At 34.2% G+C, this 23,472-nt stretch overlaps 1 pseudogene across 1 annotated transcript; it reads left to right on the plus strand.

Moving 5' to 3' along the window:
* The first annotated feature begins 17,016 nt into the window (after positions 1-17,016).
* Positions 17,017-18,467, plus strand: LOC146947159 (putative thylakoidal processing peptidase 2, chloroplastic pseudogene; annotated as a pseudogene). Its single transcript, XR_015026910.1, has one exon. The product of XR_015026910.1 is annotated as a putative thylakoidal processing peptidase 2, chloroplastic pseudogene (transcript).
* Positions 18,468-23,472: the final 5,005 nt, after the last annotated feature.

Below are 23,472 nucleotides of genomic sequence, written 5' to 3' on the forward strand. Positions count from 1 at the left end.
GAAGAGGTTAGAGCGCCAAATGAGGGTTTTGTTTTAAGGAATTGGCGGGAGGGGAAAATGGGTCTGCTCTATTTTTTATTTTATTTTTAATTTTTAATTTAATTACAGTTTTCATTCTAACCGATTGAGATCTTTTTAATTTGGCTTAATTACATTTTGTTCCTTCTATTTTAACTCACTCACGGAAATTATCCTTCCATTTCAAAATTATTCAGTTTTGGTCCCTCTTTTAGATTTTTGAATTTAAAATGGTGATATTGTCGTATTTAAATTGAAAATTTTACTCCCTCCGTTTCAAAATGAGTGTCGTTTTAGGTGTTTACACACATATTAAGAAATGCAATGATTAAAAGAAAGAGAATGGTTATTTTACCAAATTATCCTTATTAATTATTGATTAGTTTTAAAAGTAATACTTTGGAAGTAGTGTGCAGAGTATTAATTGGAGGGTACAATTGAAAAGAAAAAGTTATTATTGCATTGGAAACTGAAAGCGACACTCATTTTGAAACAAATTTTTTTGGCTAAAGCGACACTCATTTTGAAACGGAGGGAGTAGGAGTTTTCAAGTAAGAGTAATGATATTTTGACATCTATTTGATGGGGTAAAGATCCCCTCCATTTCTAATTTGTTCCATTTGTTGCAATTTGGAGAGAGATAGACACAAAAAAATTAATGATGGTGGGATCCACTTAGTGATAGGACCCACCACTTACTTTTTTGTGTCTATCTCTCTCCAAATTGCAACAAATGGAACAAATTAGAAATGGAGAGGATCTTAACCCTGTTTGATGACAACTTTGTTGACAACCTTGTTTTTCTCACTTCTTATTGGTCAAAAACAATGGAGAGAAAAAGGAAGAGAGAGGATAACAATATCATGTGAGTATGAGAGAGAAAATTGTCCAAAAGTTGTCAAAAAGTGGTTGTCAAAATATCATTTCTCTTCAAGTAATTACATGAGTATTGATCATTCTGCATCATCAAACTTTATGTTAAGTCATTTTAAATATGTCACATCATTGTTTTTGAGTTTAAAAATTGTAGAAAAGGACCAAAACTAAGAATTTAAAATGAACGGACCAATTTCATGAGTTGCTGAAAATAAAGAATTAAAACTGCAATTAAGTCTTTTAATTTTTTACCTTCTCAATTTTTGCCAATTAGAAAAAAGTTAAAGAAATATAAATACATAAATACAATAATAATATAACATTTGACTAAGTGATTTTTTAACCTTTGTATATGTTTTGACCTTTTTTTTAAGTAATGTTTTGACCTTGATAAATCTTCGAAATTTAACTCACATAAACATTTTTCTATCAAAAATAATGTGACATTTTTCTTTTTGAAGGAAAATAATGTGACATTTGATGAGCTCACTTATTTAATATACACTTCAAAACTATAAAAAGAAAACAATAAGAAAAAAAAAATGATCTTAACCCAAATATTAATAGGATTATGTCGAGGATCGATGTCTATTTAAAGATTGACCTGCCCTAATAATTTTCTGTTTTATATTTGTCACAGATCAAATACTAAATATATTGTTAATAGATCCAAATATTTATTGATAGGTTTTTTGTTTAGTTTTTGTTTTCCTTTGATGGAGTGATGCTTGGTTGATGGATATTGTTCTGGACCGATCACAAGACTACTCACACGGCTACACGTGTACAATAATACGCAACCTTAAGACTACGCATTCAAGGGAGCACGCCAACTTGCCTGCACCGTGCCACACAAGAGCATGCCTCCCTCACATGGATCATGCTAAGAAGCAACATATTCATAAACATTTTGTAGCAGAAATACGACTCCTAATATGCGATATTCCATAGCAACAATGATTGGAGTACGCCAAGTCCTAGGTACTTGTAAATATTTTGGGCCCCCTCCATCATTGGTTGGAGAAAGAAGCAACACTTAAATTTATCAAAGATTGAATCTGGAATCAAATAAATTTTTGGAGCAGCCGTTGCCTTTCACAAGCAAGTAGACATGTTCTTATAAAATATGTCCTCCAATAAATTCCTACTTATGTCATGAGCATATTTTTGCTGCCTATTTCTTTTATAAATGAGATTGAGAAGATGATTAATTCATTTTAGTGGGATCATAACAATGGTACTAGTAATAGAGGTATGCATTGGCTCTCGTTGGAGTGACTAACACCACCTAAAGATTTTGGTGGTATGGGTTTTAAGAGCCTTAAAGTTTTCAATATGGCAATTTTAGGTAAATAAACTTGGACGTTCTTCACGAATCCAATGTCCTTGATTAGTAGACTACTCAAAGCTAAATATTTTCCTGCTAGTGATTATCTCGCTTCAAGCACATGTGACATAATCCAAGCTATGTATGGAGAAATTCTTCGAATGCGAAGACTGTGATCCTAAGCGGATTAAGATGGAGCATTGGCATTGGTGAAAACCTATCAATATGGATCAAAATAATTATGTTGAGAATGAGAAGCCGAAGTGCTACATCCAAAGTTTGAAAACTTGAAGGTATCATATTTAATAGGGCAACGTACACCAAGATCTTGAACACCAAATTTATTAGAATTATTTTTGATTTTTGATATTATCTCAGCTCAGCCCAACAGATATATAAAATGTCCCTTTTTGCATCTTTTCAACAAGACACTTTTAGTTTGGAAGTAAGAAAAAGATGGCAGTTATTTCATTTGTAACGCGTATAGAGATTTAATGGAGCATGACACCGCGTTGAACCAACACATTATAGAGGGGAACTGGAGAGTCATCTTTTTTTTTTTGACAAAGCTGGAGAGTCATCTAGTGAGCTAAAATGCTGTTATGAATCATGGAATCGAATTGAGAAAGATCAAAGATGTAAGCAAGATAGCAAGCATAAGAGTACTCATATGAGAGATACTCATAGAAACTCATTATAGAAATGAATAGATTGATAAAAGATAATGGAATGGTGCAATTAATGAGGTAGCTTATTTATAGAGTAACTTGGAGTAACTAACTCTCTAACTAACTAACCAACCAACTTACCCTAGTTTACTTCATCTAACTCTAGTTTATTCTCACTATCTTGTATTAGTCCCCCTCAAACTCAAAGTGGAGAAATTCACCAATTTGAGTTTGAAAATACAATGAAATTACAATGCTTATTCATACTGAAGTAACTAAGTAAAATGGGGGGTAAAATAGCAAATGACTTAAAAGATTGGAAAACACAGGAAGCCCAGATTGAAGCCCAATAAGATGATGAGACTTAAGCCCAAATGAGAAAACCAGAACCTTGTGGCAAAACACAACATGCAAGACTTGTTCTTCTAGCTAAATACAAGACACGTTTCCTCTGCAAACATGCTTCTGAACCAAAACAGCTTATGCAAAACGCGGTTCTTCCAAAAACAACTTATTCAAAACGTGCTTTTCTAAAACGCGCTTTTCCAAAAAATTGAATCAAAGAAAGGAACTCTCTAGCAGGCTTCTGTAATGTGAAGCTGCAAAAAGCTTCAAACTATTGTAAGAGAAAATAGAACATGATTCTGGAAGCACTTTCCAGAAAACATGATTCTAAAAACGCGAATTTGTGATGTGGATCAAACGAGATAATCCTGTTTTCTGCTTGATCTTTTGAGTCTGTACCAACACGAAGCCGCAAACAAGGAATCTCAGATCAGAGAGCTAATTCACAATGTATAGAGGGAGAAGGTGACTAACGCCAAAAAAGCTCAAATCTTGTTGTGTTGTTTATCAGAAAGAAAGAAAGAAACCTGTGTCGAAAATGTGCCACCGTGAATAACTGTTTTCCTTCCTCTGCCCCAAGGTATCCACCACAAACGGAACGAACCGTATCAGAGAACAGTAAAAACAAATAACATCAAACATGAAGAAGCTCTTCCACCAAGATCAAATTCGATGATAGATTGGTCATGTAACTCGAAAAACCAAAGCTGATTATTGAAAGTAGAAACCAGTTGTTGGGTCCATTTTCCGACGAACAACCACGACGCGAAAGGCCTCACGGCGACGACGCTGTAAATTGAGCTCCACAATCTCACCGATAATGTATCAATGAGAACTTCCGACACTTCAGAGACAACAAAACCAGTGGAATTGCGATTATTCACTGAAGATTCAACCATCAATTTCTTAACCTTTTGCGAAACAAGAAACTCAAAATCGTCACCATCGACGACGTTGCTGCAAGATTCAAGGAGAGCGCAAGAAATCTCACCCCATCTTGATGGAGATTCCATCAAATTCTGGTATGATTGAAGGATTTGAAATCAGAATGATTGAAAAATCAAAACTGCCGAAAACGATGCGATCATGAGAAGATGAGTCGTGAGAAGATGAAGTTTCCAAAATCGCAAAAGAGGAAGCTGCATCATCTGATTCTTCATCTTCATCGATGTATGAATCGACAGCGGAAGCATCATCATCTTCCTCCTTAGGGAATCCCTCTGATACCATGTTATGAAGCATGGAATCGAAGGGAGAAATATCATAGATGTAAGCAAGATAGCAAGCATAAGCGTACTCATGTGGGAGATACTCATAGAAACTCGTTATAGAAATGAATAGATTGATAAAAGAGAAAGGAATGGTATAATGAGGTAGCTTATTTATAGAAAAACAGTAACTAACTCCCTAACTAACTAACCAACCAACTAACCCTAGTTTACTTCATCTAACTCTAGTTTATTCTCACTATATTGTATTAAATGCCGCCCAAAAGCAACAAATTTTATGGAGGATATGACACAATTGCTTACCTATCAAATCAAAGTTGTAGTCTAGTGGTGTTAACTGTCCTACAAATTATGCTTTCTGCGATAGACACGAGGATAACTTTCATATCTTATTTATGTGCAACAAAAGCAAGAGGTGCAAGTAGTGTGTGGGAGTTTGAAATGTTATTGAAAAAGTGTCGAGCATGGACACGAGGATAACTTTCATATCCCTGACAGTATTGGACCTTTTCCAAAAGGTGTATCCAAGCCAACATCCAATTTTTAGTGCTACGCTTTGGAGTATTTAGAAGAATAGAAAAACAAAATATCGAATGGTGTCAACGATACTTGTCAAAGTATATGTGAACGAGCCTATAACATTGTGGAAAGCCGTAAAAATGCTCAAGATATCAAACACAAGAGTTGGGTACCTCTCGTCACGACCGAAAATTTGCGTGAACGAAATCATGTGCAGGAAGATACAAATGTAACGTCGATTCATCCTTCTCTAATGACTTACACAAAGTATTGGGAAAAACCCAAGTCCCACATCGGATAGATAAGACTCTTGATAAGAGTTTATATAGAGGAGGCAATCCTCACCTTACAAGCCGGTTTTGTGAGGTTGAGTTAGGCCCCAAATTCCAACATGGTATCAGAGCTTGTCGAATTCAAAGGCCGCCTAAACCTACGCACCAAGCCCAAAGAGTGCTGGGCGTGAGGGGGGTGTATTGGGAAAAACCCAAGTCCCACATCGGATAGATAAGACTCTTGATAAGAGTTTATATAGAGGAGGCAATCCTCACCTTACAAGCCGGTTTTGTGAGGTTGAGTTAGGCCCCAAATTCCAACACAAAGTGAGCATTGATTAGGAAAGCTTCGTATTTGTCAGAACATAATAGATCTCCCCCTTATTTGATGTTGATATTGGTGAAGCTCTAGGTCGATTAATAGCGTTGAAATGGGTGAGATACCTCCAACTGCAGGACTTGGATTTTGAGGTGGGCTCAAAAATTGTTGTAGGAAATATGTATGGAAAGAGAAGTAACATTTCAGATTACGGTGCCATCATCAACGATTGTCGATGTATATTAGCTACGGATCATGTAACCTCTCTTGTTAGGTTCATTGAGAGACATACTAATGAAGTTGCTTCTAGTTTAAATATGATGACTCTAGTTCCCATATCTTTTTTTTTTGGTACAATAGTTCCCATATCTTTATTAATATTTCAACATAAATCCAAACTATTATTCTGAATGAAATGTCTTTATTGATATTCAATATAATCAAATTACTAACTTCCCTAAATATTCCGTAAAAAAACTTCCCTAAATATATCCGTAAAAAAAACTTCCCTGTTATGAATAATATTAACATGATGTGGATGTCCATTTCCCTAAGGCTTTCTATGTTCCTTAACTCCTATGAGTGAATGCCTATATTCATTGTTATTGCACTTAGTCTCATGGTTCTTCATGTACTTGTAACTTACCACATTTGTGTCCTATAAATATGACTTATATTTCAATGTAAAGGATACACTTGTAAAAAAGAATAATAAAAAAGCTTTCATCTTCTTCTTCTTTGATCTTGTGCTTTTAGTTTATTTTAATAAAACGTTATCAGCACAATACTCTAACCAACTGAGGTAAAATTGATTTCCTATTGTTTTGGTATTGCTTGTTTTGTTATTCTATCACCGTTAATAATATCCAGCCATGTATGTTCTTTAGCATTTTTTTTACAATGACTAATATAATAATATCAATAAATACATTACTGCATGCATGGTGAACTTCTTGTTTTCTTATGGAACTGTTTCCTGTTAGATAATATCATTATATTGTTTATTATATTCTAGTAAGGGTAGCTTTGTCTTTTCTAAGTTTCTAGTATTTATACTCTATTGTAAACCTTACTTGTGTGACTTTTTCTCATATGAATGAAACCCTAGCCGTCTCTCTTATTATTCACTATGAATCTCTATGTTGTTAACATGGTATCAAAGAGCATGGTTGATTCTATCTAATTGCGGTGCTTCCGTTACTAAAGGTTGTGATCGGTTTGGGGTTTTGACTTGCTTTTGGAGATCACGGCTGTGATCGATTTGGGGTTTTGATTGGAGATTACGATTCTGTGTGGATGATACTAATTTTGGTGGTTTGCAATCTTCAAGGTAACACTTGTCTCTTGGATTTTATTTGTTTGGTTTTCATTATTCTTGTTTACTAGTCAACACAGTAAAGGCATATCCTACAAGTTTTGGTGATTAAAAGTCCAACATATTGCCTCCTACCTTGACAGTAACATCACGTTTTTTTAAAATGGCTGGTGAAAAAGATGATTCTCTTCAGTCAATTAGTGTCCGACTTGATGGAGAAAATTATTCTTATTGGAGTTATGTAATGAAAAATTTTTTGAAAGGAAAAAGTATGTGGAATTATGTTGATGGAACTTCTGTTAAGCCTATTGATAAAAAGGATGAAGCAAAATATTCAAAAGAGTTGGAAACATGGGATGTTAGTAATTCAAAGATCCTTACTTGGATCAATAATTCGGTTTCTCAGTCAATAGGTATGCAACTAGCAAAATATGATACTGCTAAAGAGGTTTGGGATCATTTGAAGCGTTTGTATAATCAGTCTAATTTTGCAAAACGGTATCAGCTGGAAAGTGATATTAGGGCTCTTAAACAAAATAATATGACCATTCAGGAATTTTATTTTGCTATGACTAATTTGTGGGATCAATTGGCTCTTATGGAATCGGCTGAATTAAAAGTTGTCAAAGCTTACACCGACCAAAGAGAAGAGCAACGTTTAGTTCAGTTTCTCATGGCTCTTCGGGATGATTTTGAGAGCCTTCGTGGGGGTATTCTTCATCGTAGTCCTCTTCCAAATGTTGATTCAGTTGTTAATGAATTGTTGGCAGAAGAAATCAGACTCAAGTCTCACTCCAATTCGACTTCAGATAAAGGAACTCTCTCTGCTACTCCATCTGTTTTTGCTGCTCCTATTCACAAAGGAAAACATCAAGGGAGGGTTGGACTTGGTATTGATGAATGTGCTTTTTGTAAGGAGAAAGGTCATTGGAAAGCACAATGTCCCAAGCTGTTAAGAGGAAATAAAAAGAATTTTAAGAGCCAGTCATCAAATGTTGCTGTTGGTGCTCCTACTACCATTGGTTCTAGTTCTGGTCATGTATACCCATCTGAGACTACTTCCCAAATATCTGATATTGCAGAGCAGCTCCAAAAGATTCTTGCCACTCAGCCACATGCCATGTCTGTCTCCTCTGTTAAAGGTTTGAACTCTTCTAATATATCAGGTATGTCTCCTTCCATATGGATTCTTGACTCTGGAGCATCACACCATATGTCATATGATGATAAATCATTTGTGTCTTTGAGTCCTACATTGTCTTTGTCGATTAGAACTGCTGATGGCACTCCCATGCCATTAGCAGGCATTGGTTCTATCTCCACACCTAATTTGTCATTTTCTGATGTTTATTATATTCCTAACCTCACTTTGAGTCTTGCTTCTGTAAGTCAATTGTGTGATGCTGGTTACTCAGTTATGTTTTCTTCCACTTCTTGTCATGTGCAGGATCCACATTCCGGGAGGCTGATTGGGACAGGCCATAGACAAGGGGGACTTTATGTTTTGGATGAGTTGAGAGTCCCAGAAACTGCAGCATCAACTTCTACCTCCACTACTGAATTATTATCATCTTTTCGTTTGAATTCTTCGTCTTCTAGTTTTTATTTATGGCATTCCCGTCTTGGACATGTTTCTGCTTCTAGATTAAAGTATTTAGCTTCTACTGGAGCTTTAGGAGAGTTACAAACCATTGATATTTCAGATTGTTGTGGTTGTAAACTTGCTAAATTTTCAGCTTTACCTTTTAATTAAAGTGTTTCCATTTCAAAAGCACCTTTTGATTTAGTTCACTCTGACGTATGGGGTCCATCACCGGTTCTTACTAAAGGTGGATCTAGATATTATGTTTCGTTTATTGATGACTATACTCGATACTGTTGGGTCTACCTTATGAAAAACCGTTCTGAATTTTTTGATATTTATCATATGTTTCATGCTATGGTTAAGACTCAACATAATGTTGTTATAAAGTGTTTTCGTTGTGATTTAGGTGGTGAATATACCTCTACCAAATTCAAAGAATTACTTTCTAATGATGGTACTATTCACCAGTCATCTTGCACTGATACTCCTCAACAGAATGGAGTTGCAGAAAGGAAACACCGTCACATTGTTGAGACGGCTCGATCCCTTTTGTTGTCTGCTTCAGTTCCCAGTGAATTTTGGGGTGAAGCAGTTCTTACTGCTGTTCATGCTATTAATAGAATCCCATCGTCAGTCACATCAGGTTTGTCTCCCTTTGAAAAATTGTACGGTTTTGTCCCTGATTATTCTTCTATGAAAGTCTTCGGTTCTACTTGTTTTGTTCTTCGTCCACAAGTAGAACGTAGTAAGTTGTCTTCCCGTTCGGCTATATGTGTTTTTCTTGGTTATGGGGATGGTCAAAAAGGTTATCGTTGTTATGATCCCAATACAAAAAAACTTTATGTTTCTCGTCATGTTGTTTTTCTTGAACACATTCCTTTTTACTCTATTTCCTCTGATTCTCATATTAATAGTAGTTCGAAACTAACCCATATTGATCCTTTTGGCCTTGATGATAATGTTTCTAGTGATTGTAATTTTGAGAATTGCAGGACTGATACTACTTCTACTCCAGATATTGACATCCCTCTTGTCCCCTCGGCTGCCCAACAACCTCCTGCAATTGTTGATCCTCATCCCCCTTCTTCTCCTCCTCGTTATCCATCTCGTCATCGTAAGTCTACTCAATTGCCTGATTTTGTCTATTCCACCTACTCAGCTTCTTTTGCTTCTTTTCTAACCTCTATTCATAGTTTATCTGAGCCCTCTTCCTATAAAGAGGCTATTCTTGACCCTCTTTGGCAGCAGGCTATGGCCGAAGAACTTTCTGCTTTGCACAAGACAGATACATGGGAATTAGTACCTCTTCCCTCTGGAAAACGTGCTATTGGGTCTCGTTGGGTATACAAAATCAAAACTAAGTCTGATGGGTCAGTTGAGCACTACAAAGCACGCCTTGTTGCTAAAGGATTTTCTCAACAATATGGTATGGATTATGAAGAAACTTTTGCTCTAGTGGCTAAGATGACTACTATTCGCACTCTTATTGCAGTTGCATCTATTCGTCAATGGCATATTTCTCAAATGGATGTTAAAAATGCATTTCTAAACGGTCAACTTCAAGAGGAAGTTTATATGGAACCTCCACCAGGTGTTTCTCATAATCAGGGGGAAGTGTGTAAGTTGAAGAAGGCTTTATATGGTTTGAAACAAGCTCCACGAGCATGGTTTGAGAAGTTTACTACTGTGATTACATCTCTTGGCTTCCGCTCTAGTGATCACGATTCTGCTTTGTTTGTTAGGTCCAATTCTCATGGTCGTATTTTACTCTCATTATATGTTGATGATATGATTATTACAGGTGATGATGTTGTTGGGATTGATGATTTGAAACTACAATTAGCCAAGCAGTTTGAGATGAAGGACCTAGGTACTCTTCGCTACTTCTTGGGGATTGAAGTTGCCTACTCTAAGAGAGGCTACCTTCTCTCCCAATCCAAGTACATTGCCAACATTCTTGAACAGGCTCACATTTCTGATACTAGAGTAGTAGATAGTCCTCTTGAGTTGAATGTGAAATATGCTCCTTCTGATGGTGTTCCTCTGGAAGATCCCACTTTGTATCGTACGTTAGTTGGCAGTTTGGTGTACCTTACGATTACCAGACCTGATATTGCTTATGCCATTCATGTTGTCAGTCAATTTGTTGTCTCTCCCACAACAGTACATTGGGCAGCTGTTCTTCGCATTCTTCGTTATCTTCGGGGAACACAATTTCAGAGTATTCTAATGCCGTCATCGTCCTCATTAGAGTTACGTGCTTATTCTGATGCTGATTGGGCTGGCGACCCGACAGATCGTAAGTCCACCACAGGTTTTTGTATCTTTCTTGGAGACTCTCTTATTTCTTGGAAGAGTAAGAAACAAGATATTGTATCTCGTTCTTCTACAGAAGCTGAGTACCGTGCTATGGCGTCCACCACAACTGAAATAGTTTGGTTGCGTTGGTTACTTTCTGATATGGGTGTCACTCTTTCTGAGCCAACTCCAATGTATTGTGATAACAAGAGTGCCATTCAAATTGCTCATAACTCGGTCTTTCATGAACGCACCAAGCACATTGAGATTGACTGTCACTTCACTCGCCATCATCTTCAAGATGGAACGATTACTCTACCGTTCGTCTCGTCCTCCTTGCAGATTGCTGATTTGTTCACAAAGACACATTCCATCAAACGTTTTCGTTTCTTGATTGACAAACTTTTGATGCTCCCTGTTAATGCATCATGAGTTTGAGAGGAGGTGTTAGATAATATCATTATATTGTTTATTATATTCTAGTAAGGGTAGCTTTGTCTTTTCTAAGTTTCTAGTATTTATACTCTATTGTAAACCTTACTTGTGTGACTTTTTCTCATATGAATGAAACCCTAGCCGTCTCTCTTATTATTCACTATGAATCTCTATGTTGTTAACATTTCCGTAGTTTCTTAATTTCCTTATAGTTTTTTTTTTAATTGCAACTTTCTGGTGATTACTTTATACTAGTTTCTTAACATTTTCAAAGAAAAGTTTATTTATGCTATTCGAACTAGTTACTACAATAGGTGATTACCACTATCAAATATGTTCTCTAGATTGAAATGTGTAATATTTGGCATGCGGCAATGGAAAAGTTTATTCTTTTAATATTATAAGATTTGTAGCATAATTTGCAAATACTAATCTGATTTAACTTAATGATATGAAATCTCAAAAGGTAAGCAATTATTAAATCCAAGTCTGATCCATATAATTATGTAATGTATTATGTAAAAGAGTGTGTCAATTAAGTTTTTTCACATATGGTACACATTGGCATGATAACAATGTTTAAGCCATGCTACTTAGATATTTGTGATTGTTTCTTCCTTTAAGATTGTCATCATTAAAAAAATTTGGGATGATTTAATATGAAGCATCCCTGAAGGATTGAGTAAAGAATGAATTGTTGTTGATTATTATATAGATCACATGTAATATAGTTCCTGAAGAACTTTTCCTTCTTTTTTTTAATATTGAAGCATCCCTGAAGGATCGCTCAAACAATGAATTTTCTTGACGATTGTTTATAAAGATTTAAAATATAGTTTATGTAGAACTAAATATCAAAGCATCACTGAATGATCATTTAAGTAATCAAATTTTCTTGATCATTAGTTTCGGAAGAGCTGAAACTTAATATTAAAGCATTCTTGAAGGATTGCGAAAAATTATGATTTTCATTGGTCATTGTTGATAAAGATTTGTGGTATAGTTCTTGAAGAACTATACTTCTATAACATAATGAAGTTTATAAGTTCTCTTTGATCTTAGTATTAATTTAAAAGAAAGAAAAATTAAGACTAAAAACATCCCTGAAGGATCGCTCAAATAAAGAATTTTCTTGATCATTGTTTATAAAGATTTGGAATATAGCTTTTGAAGAACTAAAATTTAATATTAAATCATCCTTGAAGGATTGTAAAAATATGATTTTACTTGGTTATTGTTCATAGAGGTTTGTGGAGTTCATGACCACAATTCAAATATATAAGATCTATTTGATCTTGGTATAAATTCTATCAAAAGAATTAAAGAAAAAAAACTATTTATGTCTCTTGAATGTGCTCCTGAAGTAACAAAATTTAAAAAATAACATGAAGAAAATTTTGAAAGATAAATCACATTTGTGATTGAACATAGAAGTAGTTATTGATTGAAAAGATGAAGTCTCACATGATAAATTAAACTTTATTTCTAGATTGAATCATCCATACTAGTTGTTTTGTATAATTTGAAACGATTAAGATTTACGAACTATATTGTTTTGAAATGAGAAACTTGTTAGGTGACAAAATAACTATAAATTAGATTTGTATTATTGATTCCTAAGTATGCATAAACTATTTCGAGATTTCGAGCAAGTATTGTTCCTAGAACTTGGATTCACTAAGGAGGAGAATAATTTTATGTATATTTTGTTGTATATTGTTTGTAAATGAAAGATTTCTTATGAAAAAGACTATAAAAATGTTTAGATGAGTGATACAAAGAAACTAATTTTATTAGAAAAAATACTGAAGGCTCCAGAAGAGAAAATATATTGTTATATGGCATAATAGAATTACGAACTGAGAGTGCATTATATGATATCCAAAAGAGTATTATATGAAACTAATTTCATAGAAACTTATTACATTTCAAGGATATCATTCTAAATTGATATCATATTGAAAAAAATGTTTAATATCTCTATATTACGAGATATACTTGAGAGAAAATAAGTGTAGTGAAAAAAAATTATTGTATCTCTGATTTGTACTACAATTATATTAGTGCAATGGAAGCACATATTATTGTAAACATGAAGTTTACGTATTATATTAGTGCAATGAAAGCATGTATTATTGTAACCAGAAGTTTACAAATTATATTAAATTTATTGTTGGCAAGACCGGTTAAGTTATCTCAGATTTATTATGATGCGGAAACTAGTTAAAAAAATGGATATATATTGAAGAGCCATGATATTCTTCAATCTAATAACTATCATGTGTTACTAGCTCCCAGAGAAAGTTGACAATTTAAAAGAATGAGTCTCTCATTTATATAAGGTGATATTTAAACTAATGCACTGATCATGTGAATCACTTGAATATTATATGATTTGAATCGATGCATCAACTAAATGATTGCATGTATATTCACAACCAGAAGTTTGTGAAATTATTATGTCAACAATTTGACTAAGAGTTTATTTTCTGAACTTTTCAGAAAGCATTTGATTCGTCAATTGAAATTGACATTGAAGATCCATTCTTTGGACGTCTAAAGTTAATTGTATGATTGATACTTACCAGACCATACCTTATTAACCCTAGTCTGGTTATGAGACCATGTCTTATAAACTCTATTTTGGGAATCAATCATTTTGTATGTTGAGATATTGATTTGCATCAAGCCAACATATTACTATATATAAGTCATCCCCTTAATCTTTCACTGGTTTTAGGTTAACAACCTAATATTATTTCTCATCTAAGTGGATTTTGGATGTGTTGTGTATATCACAATTGCTTCAATATAATCCACTAAGATAGATCTTGAAAGAATATTGGGAAAATATATTTGATATGCACCTCCATCTATCATTAATTGTACTTAGCCAACTTGTTTAAAGCCCAGTAGGTTGATTATCAATTGATGGATTAGTTTACTCAATATTGGGGGGGGGGGGGGGGGGGGTGGGTAATAGGCAGCTGAAAATGTGAACCTGAAGTTCAAATAAATTATTTGAAAAGAAATATTATTGTCTCGTCTTGATCCTCAAGATATAACTCATTTGCAAAGGTAAACAAATCAAATGTTAGCTGCTTATGCTCCAAAATATTGCAAATAAGTCTCAATCGTGCCTGAAGCATGATAGATCAATCAGTTCCAAATATAAAAAGCCTTGAATAAGAAATTGAGCTTTAATGAAAAGATAACCCAAACGAGGATATAAAAACTCTAAAATAGTTTTCTGACATAATTGATTTTGAAGTTCCAGAAGAACTAATCAGGTACTTGAAACTTATGAAATATTAATAAATTATATCATGAATGAAAAATATCAATGGAATGAGATAGAACTGAAATGAAGTCAACGTTGATGTGTTTTTGCATATAATATAGCGTTATACGTGATAAGTAATAATGATGATCATGAGTTAAAATCTATTAAAGTTATACATAATTAAAATGTTTACAAATGAGAAGAGACAATTCTAGTGAAATCAAACTCGCTTCATAAAACAGACTTTGTTTGGACTTGTAGTCTGCACACTTGAAGGTGTGAAATTAAATGGATATATATATATATATATATATATATATATATATATATATATATGATTTTTCGCGCGAAAAGGGAATTAGTATGATAAAATACATATATATATATATATATATATATATATATATATATATATATATATATATATATATATATATATATAGAGAGAGAGAGTTTGATATGTTCACCTGAAGTGGATTTGTAAATATCTACCATTTATTTTTAAGTTACATATATTGTTTAGAGAGATACTCACCTGAAGTGAATTCAAAAACTTTTTCATACTTGATTAAGTTTAGTAGCACATGAAAGACTCAAATTATATGAAAGATGTGTTATATTTATTTGGCTCACTTGATAGTGATGATTATATGAAACTCCCTGAAGAATTTCATTTGCATAAGACATACTATCAAAATTATTGGAAAGATGACATCATTTATCCATTTTAAGGATATGGAAATGAATTTGTAATAATCGATTTTATGATAATCATATAAATATTATTAGAACTCATGAAGAGATTCTAAAATTTCTTATATAAAGGTCGATATGAACAAATCTAGTTGATTATGTAATATAATGATTGTGATGTCACTTGATGTGAGTAAAGATCATGTCCTCAAGAAAATTGTGAACAATTTGAATTGGTCAGATATTGTACCAAACTCAAGCATACAATTTGTACCTTAAAGAAACAACAATATCATCCGATCATTTGAAAATGTTGGCAAGTGGAGAATGCTCTTTGTTAAACATTATGATTTCACACATACAAGAAACTTGTGATTTTCTAAATTTATAAGGAGACTCTTTATACAACTCAATACAAAGAGAATATCTCAATAACTGCTAATTCGGAGAAAAGCATTGAGATATACCATGACTTTCTATATAGTCACTGTCAAGTAAAGATTTTGGATAACTAGCATAAAAGATTATTAGACCTTCTTCGTCTCACATATAACTGTCTTTATGAGGGGAGACACAAACGTGTTCTGCACTCTTTTTCCCTTAACCATGGTTTTATCCCATTGAGTTTTCCTAGTAAGGTTTTTAACGAGGCAAATTATGACACAAAAGAATGTTGTACTCTCTTTCCTTCACTAGAAGTTTTTTCACATCGGGTTTTTCTCTAGTAAAGTTGTAATTAGACATATCATCATGGACATCCAAGGGGGAGTGTTATGAATAATATTAATATGATGTGGATGTCCATTTCCCTAAGGTTTTCTATGTTCCTTAACTCCTATGAGTGAATACCTACATTCATTGTTATTGCACTTAGTTTCATGACTCTTCATGTACTTGTAACTTACCACATTTGTGTCCTATAAATATGACTTATATTTCAATGTAAAGGATACACTTGTGAAGAGAATAATAGAAAAGCTTTCTTCTACTTCTTCTTCTTCTTGTGCTTCTAGTTTATTTTATAACATTCCTGAATATTTGATCATGATAAAATTATTTGGCCCTTTTTAAAATACGCCTTTAAATTGTAAACTTCATTAACTATTTTTTTAAGGATTTATTATCTATTACCTCTGTCCTTATATATAAGACCCTTTTGCCAAAATACGGGAATTAAGAAAGTTGATATTTGTATTAAAGTATTTTGTAATCACTATTATTTTTACAATTTTATCCTTTGAGACAGAGACAGTTGGTTTATGTTTTCAACATGTTATTTATTCCTGATTGAAGAAAAAATGGATAATAAATAGGGATATGCGGGTATAAAAATAATTAATGTAGTTGAAAATAACAAACGGATCTTATAAAAAGGGACAAAAAATATTCTCAAAATGGTCTTATAATTAGGGACGAAAATATTAAGCGCACAAGTTCGAATATAAATTTACTATCTTGAATTTTTTTAACATATGTAAATATGCACTTGATAGAAAACCCGTCCAACCTAGTAATTGACATAATCATTAGATTTTTAAAAAAAAAACCATAATCATTAGAATTAACTTTTTTTTTTTTGTGGTGGCCCGAGTTCGAAACTCGGACCTTACATATTTTATGCATCGTTCTTATCAACTGAGCTAAGCTCACGAGGACAATTATTGGAATTTGATACTAACTTGACCAAAAAAAAAAAAACACTAATTTGATTTCAACTTTAAATGCGAAACCAATAATTAAGGCAATCACAGTGGGCAAACGCGTAAAAATAGAGTTAATTTAGGTTAGGCCACAGTATAAACCTTCTAATACACATTGTTAGGGTTTCATCCCTCTTAAAGATTTCTTCCCCAGTTAAATTAACTTCATATGGCTATCCGAGCCACCTTCTCCTTTTCCGGCTATGTCGCCCAAAACCTAGTTTTCTCAACCGGCGTTCGAGTCGCAAATCCTCGTGGTGTCCATGAATGCTGTATCCTCTCTCGTTTCTTTGGATCCAACCAAAAACCCGATCTGGATCGTTCCAGCGGCGGCATAGGTGAGAATTTCAGGAGGCCAAAAATGTCTACCTATTCTACTCTCGCGGGAGACCTTCTCACCGAAGGTTTGATCTGGATGATGAAGTCAGCGTCTGTTGTTCCTGGGCCATCAACTGCTATGATGGGTATTTCACCATTCAAACCTTCTTCAATTATACCATTGTTACAGGTTTCAAAGTGGCTTCCTTGTAATGAGTCTGTTATTAACCCTACAACGTGGGAAATTGCTGCTTCTAAACCACCGGAATCTCGTTTGTTGAATTTGAATCAAAAGGAGAATACTAGTAGTTGGATTTCCAAATATTCAAAAGATGCTAAAGCTGTATTCACTGCTTTCACTGTTAGTTTACTTTATAAATCATCTTTGGCTGAACCTAAATCTATTCCATCTTCTTCTATGTATCCAACTCTTGAAGTTGGTGACCGTGTTCTAACAGAAAAGTTTTCTTTATTCTTTAGAAAACCTCATGTTTCTGATATTGTTATTTTCAAACCACCGCAATTTTTGAAGGAATTTGGTTATAGTTCATCTGATGTTTTTATAAAAAGGATTGTGGCTAAGGCTGGTGATGTTGTCCAAGTTAAGGGTGGAAAACTACTTGTGAATGGTGTTGCTGAACAAGAGGAATTTGTTTTAGAGCCTCTTGCTTACGAGTTGGCTCCAATGGTTGTTCCAGAAGGACATGTGTTTGTAATGGGAGACAATCGTAACCAGAGTTTTGATTCTCATAACTGGGGTCCGCTCCCGATCAAGAACATTGTTGGTAGATCAATGTTTCGCTACTGGCCTCCATCCAAAGAAGATCAAACTGTCATGGTTCATAACGATCATAACACCTCACCTTCCGTGGCATAGCTAGCAAGCATGAGATTCAGGAGGGACCAACTTGACCGTAACCAACTTCCGCGGCATTTATTTTGAATGAACTGCAACTTCGGTTTTGGACTGAGAGTGAGCTGTTAATCAACAATTCTCCCGGAGGAGTCTGCTTGTCGTAGATGCATATCTTATTCATAAGTGCAAGTTTGGCCCTAAGGAGCAGTGCATGTTTTTAAGGATTAATCTAGTTGAGTTGTCTGTGTATCAATTTATTTCCTAAGCTACTTTGTTGAGTACTTCTGATACTCTTTATTCTTCTGCCTTCTTTTTAATATAATTAGATTTACCATGCTTAGATTTGCCATTACAAATGAAATTGGTGTAAGTTTGTGGATGATGACCTAATAATAACAATACCTTTATTATGTATGTTCCCCTTGTGAGAGTTTAGGGGTAGGGGGATTATTTTTTAAGAAACATGATGGTGGATTTTGTGTTGTATTCTTTCACTTTTTTCATGGATGTTTGCAACTAGGGGAAAGGTTGGACATGGAGTTATTTGATTCATATGTTTTGTAAACTTTATTTTGTTCGGATAGGTGGATTGAAGACCCGACGCTCAACAAATTTTTACAAGGCTTTCTGCGGTTTCAGTTAAACCTTTGGGAAGTGTTAGGGAGATGGGGAATGGATGGGAGGTGTGTGGTGTTGGAAGCTTGTGTGGTGTAGCCTTTCTTTGTAATGGAAGAAGCCTTGTAATTGGATCTTTTGATACTTCTCCAATCAGTTATATTTGAACCGGAATGAAGATGAGTGGGTTTGTTTAGTCCATGACGAAGTTATGTTTACTGTTAATTATGTGTATCGTTGCTTGAATTACAACTTGTCTTCTCCTTCTTCTATTGACTGTAAAAGGTTGAAATTACTAGGTTGGGTTTGGGAAAGCTTAGCTCCATCAAAGTCATGGTCTTTTCATGGCAAATGCTTCTTCACTGGTTACAAACTTAGGTAAGTTTGTTGAGATGTGGGGTGTGTGCGGTGGGAATAGTTGTGAGCTGTAGTTGCTGTCTGAGTGAGAAGGAAACAGAAGACCAATTATTCGTTAAATTTGTGTTTGCAAATGGGAAATGCTGCTTGTCTCGAAATTTTTTATCTCGATAACATCACGACTGTACTGGACTATATACCCGCCTCCACCTCTTTACTTACACAACTATATCAGCCATCCATGTATTTTATAAAGACCAGATCTAATGGCTACAAACAGTTCGCAATACCCTCGTGAGTTTTCTGGCGCTGGCAATAGCATCACTCTTTGCGAAAAAAGTATGGGCCGTGGTCTCTCAATCGATAGGAATGTCTTTGGTAATGACGGGGTATTTTCCAATTGTTGGAAAGTTTTTGTTTTAACTGCAGGTACCAAAACTAAAGGCTTACTCTTGATATGATACTAAATGATGTGAGCTATTTGTAGGGTGCGGAATGACTAAAAAAATTTCGTGGTGAATCTGAAGATTGATGAGCTTGTTGATGCAATAAAACATATATCTTTTTACCTTGATAAAACATATTTCTTGTCAATGGTTTCTAGCAAAAAAAGTCGGGGCCTCGATGTCTCTTTTATAAGTGGTTTGTTCACCCCTTGGAGTGTAACATTTTTTAGGCAGCACAGCTTCTTTTTGGTCTTCCAACTTGATGGGTTTAGCACCACTTTTTCTATTCCTATTTTTTGAGTATAGTAATACGTGTATCATCCATTAACAATATATAAATTTACATTTGCTGATAAAAAAATAAGTTTCGTAAAATGCCACCTCATTATTTATGGTTAATATGACCATACTTTCAAAAGTGAATTTATCTGGTCAATGTTTTGTTTCCAAACAAAAATATTTCGTTATTTTGGTCCTAAATTCTATTACCTGTAGTTAATTGAATAATTTTTTGTTTGTTGATTAAATTTGTTCGGGGTTCTGGCTCAGGGACAAAAGGAAAGGTAGAGAAAATAGAGAGAAACTCTCTAATGTTCTCAAAGAAAGTTGTTATTATTTGAATGCTTGAATGCTTGATCATTTGAATGTGTCTAAACACTTGGTGGTGAGCCTTATTTATACTACTCTATGAAGGCTCTCCATTACAAAGTAGAAAGATCTAGAAGCATTTATTACAAGAAAAGTCTAGAGATATGGATATCATAGTTCATATGACTAGAAGGACCTAGAAACATCAAGATTTTCCTAGTGCTTAATTCTATTTTATTTAGTAGAGTATCTAGTAGCTTCCTTATTATTCTTAAGTATTCTAGAGACTTCCACATTGTTCTTTATTATTCTAGAGAGTTCCATGTTATTCTTGATCATTCTCCCCGGGTTGGAGGAGACTCGTCCTCGAGTCGAAAGTCTTCTTCATCGCCAAAGTACGGTGGAAGATCAGCAACATTGAAGGTAGCAGAGACTCCATAATAATCCAAGGGAAAAATCCATACTAACAACTTCCCAAGGTGGCTTAGGAATTGGACGGGACATACATAACTTTGATGTATGCTTCAATGGTTCCTTCGTGACTAAAAGTTCTAGTGACTTGCATTCATCTTTTCCTTTATTGAATTCATTGAGTAGTAAAGGTGCCAACTTGATTTCAATCACATCTTCATTATCCTTGTTAAGAATTTGTAGATTGTATGGATGTGGGTGCTCCTTTGTCGGCAACTTTGATTTTTCTATCATATTGTTTGATACAACATTTTCAAAAAATTTACTATCAATGATGATATCAAAAACCTTACCTTGTGAGGTGTTGGTGTGGATGATATTGTGTTTTAGACATGATTCTTCTTTTGTTGTTGTTGGGTGTGAGAATCTTCTCATTTTAAGCGGTTCACTAGAGTCGAAAGGAACATATTCTTTGTCGTATAGTGGTTCGTCATTCTCCTCTTTCTCAAACACTTCATGAATGTCATTGGGAACATATTCATCATCATATATTGGATCTCCATTTCCCTCTTCTTCAAACACTTCACAAGTATCAGCACCAACATATTCTTCATCATAGATTGGTTCTCCCATTATCTCTTCTTCAAATAATTCATGGATGTCTTCTCTTTCTTCTTCAAAAATGTCATCTATCACAATTTCATGCAAAGATCTTTCATTTTGTTTCGTAGGTGACATTTTGACAATGGTTGTCGATGATCTTTTTTTTTTTTTTTGGATGAAGATCGTGGCGGTGTGTGGTTGTTTTGTTTGTGGTTTTAGCTTCGCGAACAAATGACCGCAAAGTGAAGTTTTGAGAAAGCAACTCCTTGCTCTCACTTGAAAACTCACTTTCCGTTGATTTTTTCGCTCAAACTCAACTCCGAGGTAGTTTTGCGAACAAATGGCCGCAAAGTGAAGTTTTAAGAAAGCAAATCCTTGCTCACTTGAAAACTCACTTTCCGTTGATTTCTTCGCTCAAACTCAACTCCGAGGTATCGTAACCAGCTCTGATGCCAAATCTGGCTCAGGGACAAAAGGAAAGGTAGAGAAAATAGAGAGAAACTCTCTAATGTTCTCAAAGAAAGTTGTTATTATTTGAATGCTTGAATGCTTGATCATTTGAATGTGTCTAAACACTTGGTGGTGAGCCTTATTTATACTACTCTATGAAGGCTCTCCATTACAAAGTAGAAAGATCTAGAAGCATTTATTACAAGAAAAGTCTAGAGATATGGATATCATAGTTCATATGACTAGAAGGACCTAGAAACATCAAGATTTTCCTAGTGCTTAATTCTATTTTATTTAGTAGAGTATCTAGTAGCTTCCTTATTATTCTTAAGTATTCTAGAGACTTCCACATTGTTCTTTATTATTCTAGAGAGTTCCATGTTATTCTTGATCATTGAAATTGTTAGAGAAAATGGAGCAACACGAGCAATATTTTGAGGTCACTTTGAGCCAAAATTACAAAATTTGCATCAGTTAGATAAAAAATAGCTTACCTTGTGAGTTATTTGATAATCCTTTTGAGCCAAAATTACAGAATTTGAATCTGATTTCCAAACAAAGTGCAGAACTGAACGATAAGTAAATTATAATTTTTCTTGAACATAAAACACTGAACCTTCATTATACGTTTGTCCCTAGTCTTAGGATAGAGGAGCAAGCAATTAAGATATGGTTTAATTCAAGTTGAGGAGAGAAAAGAAGGCTTGCTTGTATTGTAAGTAATACAAGCAAAAAGAGAAAAAGAGAAAAATATTAAGATAGACGGTGATTTTTCAAAAATTTTATTTTATTTTTAACCAAAAGCAGTAGCTAGCAAAGGGCTAGCTACCAAAATATATATATATATATAAAGCAAACCAGAAGGAACAAAGAAGACAAAAGGAGGGGGACCAAACCAAAACCTCCTTAAAAGGACACAAATCTATAGTTGGGCATTCCCAACTTGTTTTGCACAAAAAAAAAGACCTAATGCAGTCAGGTATATCAATCCAAATAGTAGGAACATTAAGAGTAAGACCAAGGTTAGCCAAGGCATCCGCACATTGATTACCCTCCCTATATATATGAGAGACTATGAAGCGCATGTTTTGAGTTAAAGTGCAGCAGTTGTTCCATCTGTTTTTGAGCTTCCAAGGAATTAGGGCATTATTTTTAAAAGCATTAATTACCAATGAAGAGTCAGATTCAAGCCATAAGAATCTCCAGTTGTTTTGATCAGCTAATTCAATTTCAAAATTTATATTTGGACAACACGGAAAAGAGAAAAAGAAAATAAAAAATTGAAAAATATTAGAAAAAGAAAAAGAAGAATAAAGTTGTCAAGTAGAATTGTATTAAAAGATCATAATCAGATGAGGGTTGAAAGATCAAAAGAGGAGATGCGTTTTATTGAATGCTCCTTTATGTTACGGCCACTTTGATTCAAATGCCCATAGATATGACAAGTGTTTTTGTAACAAGCCCCATTAGAACCCTTGAAAGACCTTGGTGATCTATTCTTAAATATTTTCAAAATGATATGCTTGGATGAACTCATAACTTGATTAAAATGTTAGCAACATTGTCATATGTGAGTTCAAATCCACACATGATCTTTATAATTCACTACCTACTAACAAAGAAGTGTAATAGGTGTGATTCATTATTAGTCTTTGTCCTTGACTTGGAATGCATGAAAGAAATTCTATGTTTTGAATAAAATTGACAATCATGGTTTGATTCATGGTTAGTGGTAAACATAAGACTTGCCCGTACAATCCAACTTTTGAATCATACATCGTAAAATCTTTGCAAAGCACTGACCTATCAATTAGAAATCCTTGAGAAACATCTTTTGGATTCAATCAAATTAACCTTTCGAGGACTTTTGTTTGAGGTCAAACAAAGTTCTAAGTTGGGGAGATTTGATAAGTGTCAAAATACAGTTATTTTCCATAGCATTTATC

Source organism: Medicago sativa, chromosome 2 (genome assembly GCF_051527215.1).
Source record: "Medicago sativa cultivar Bolivia chromosome 2, Bolivia_mono, whole genome shotgun sequence".
NCBI classification, from domain to species: Eukaryota; Viridiplantae; Streptophyta; class Magnoliopsida; order Fabales; family Fabaceae; genus Medicago; species Medicago sativa.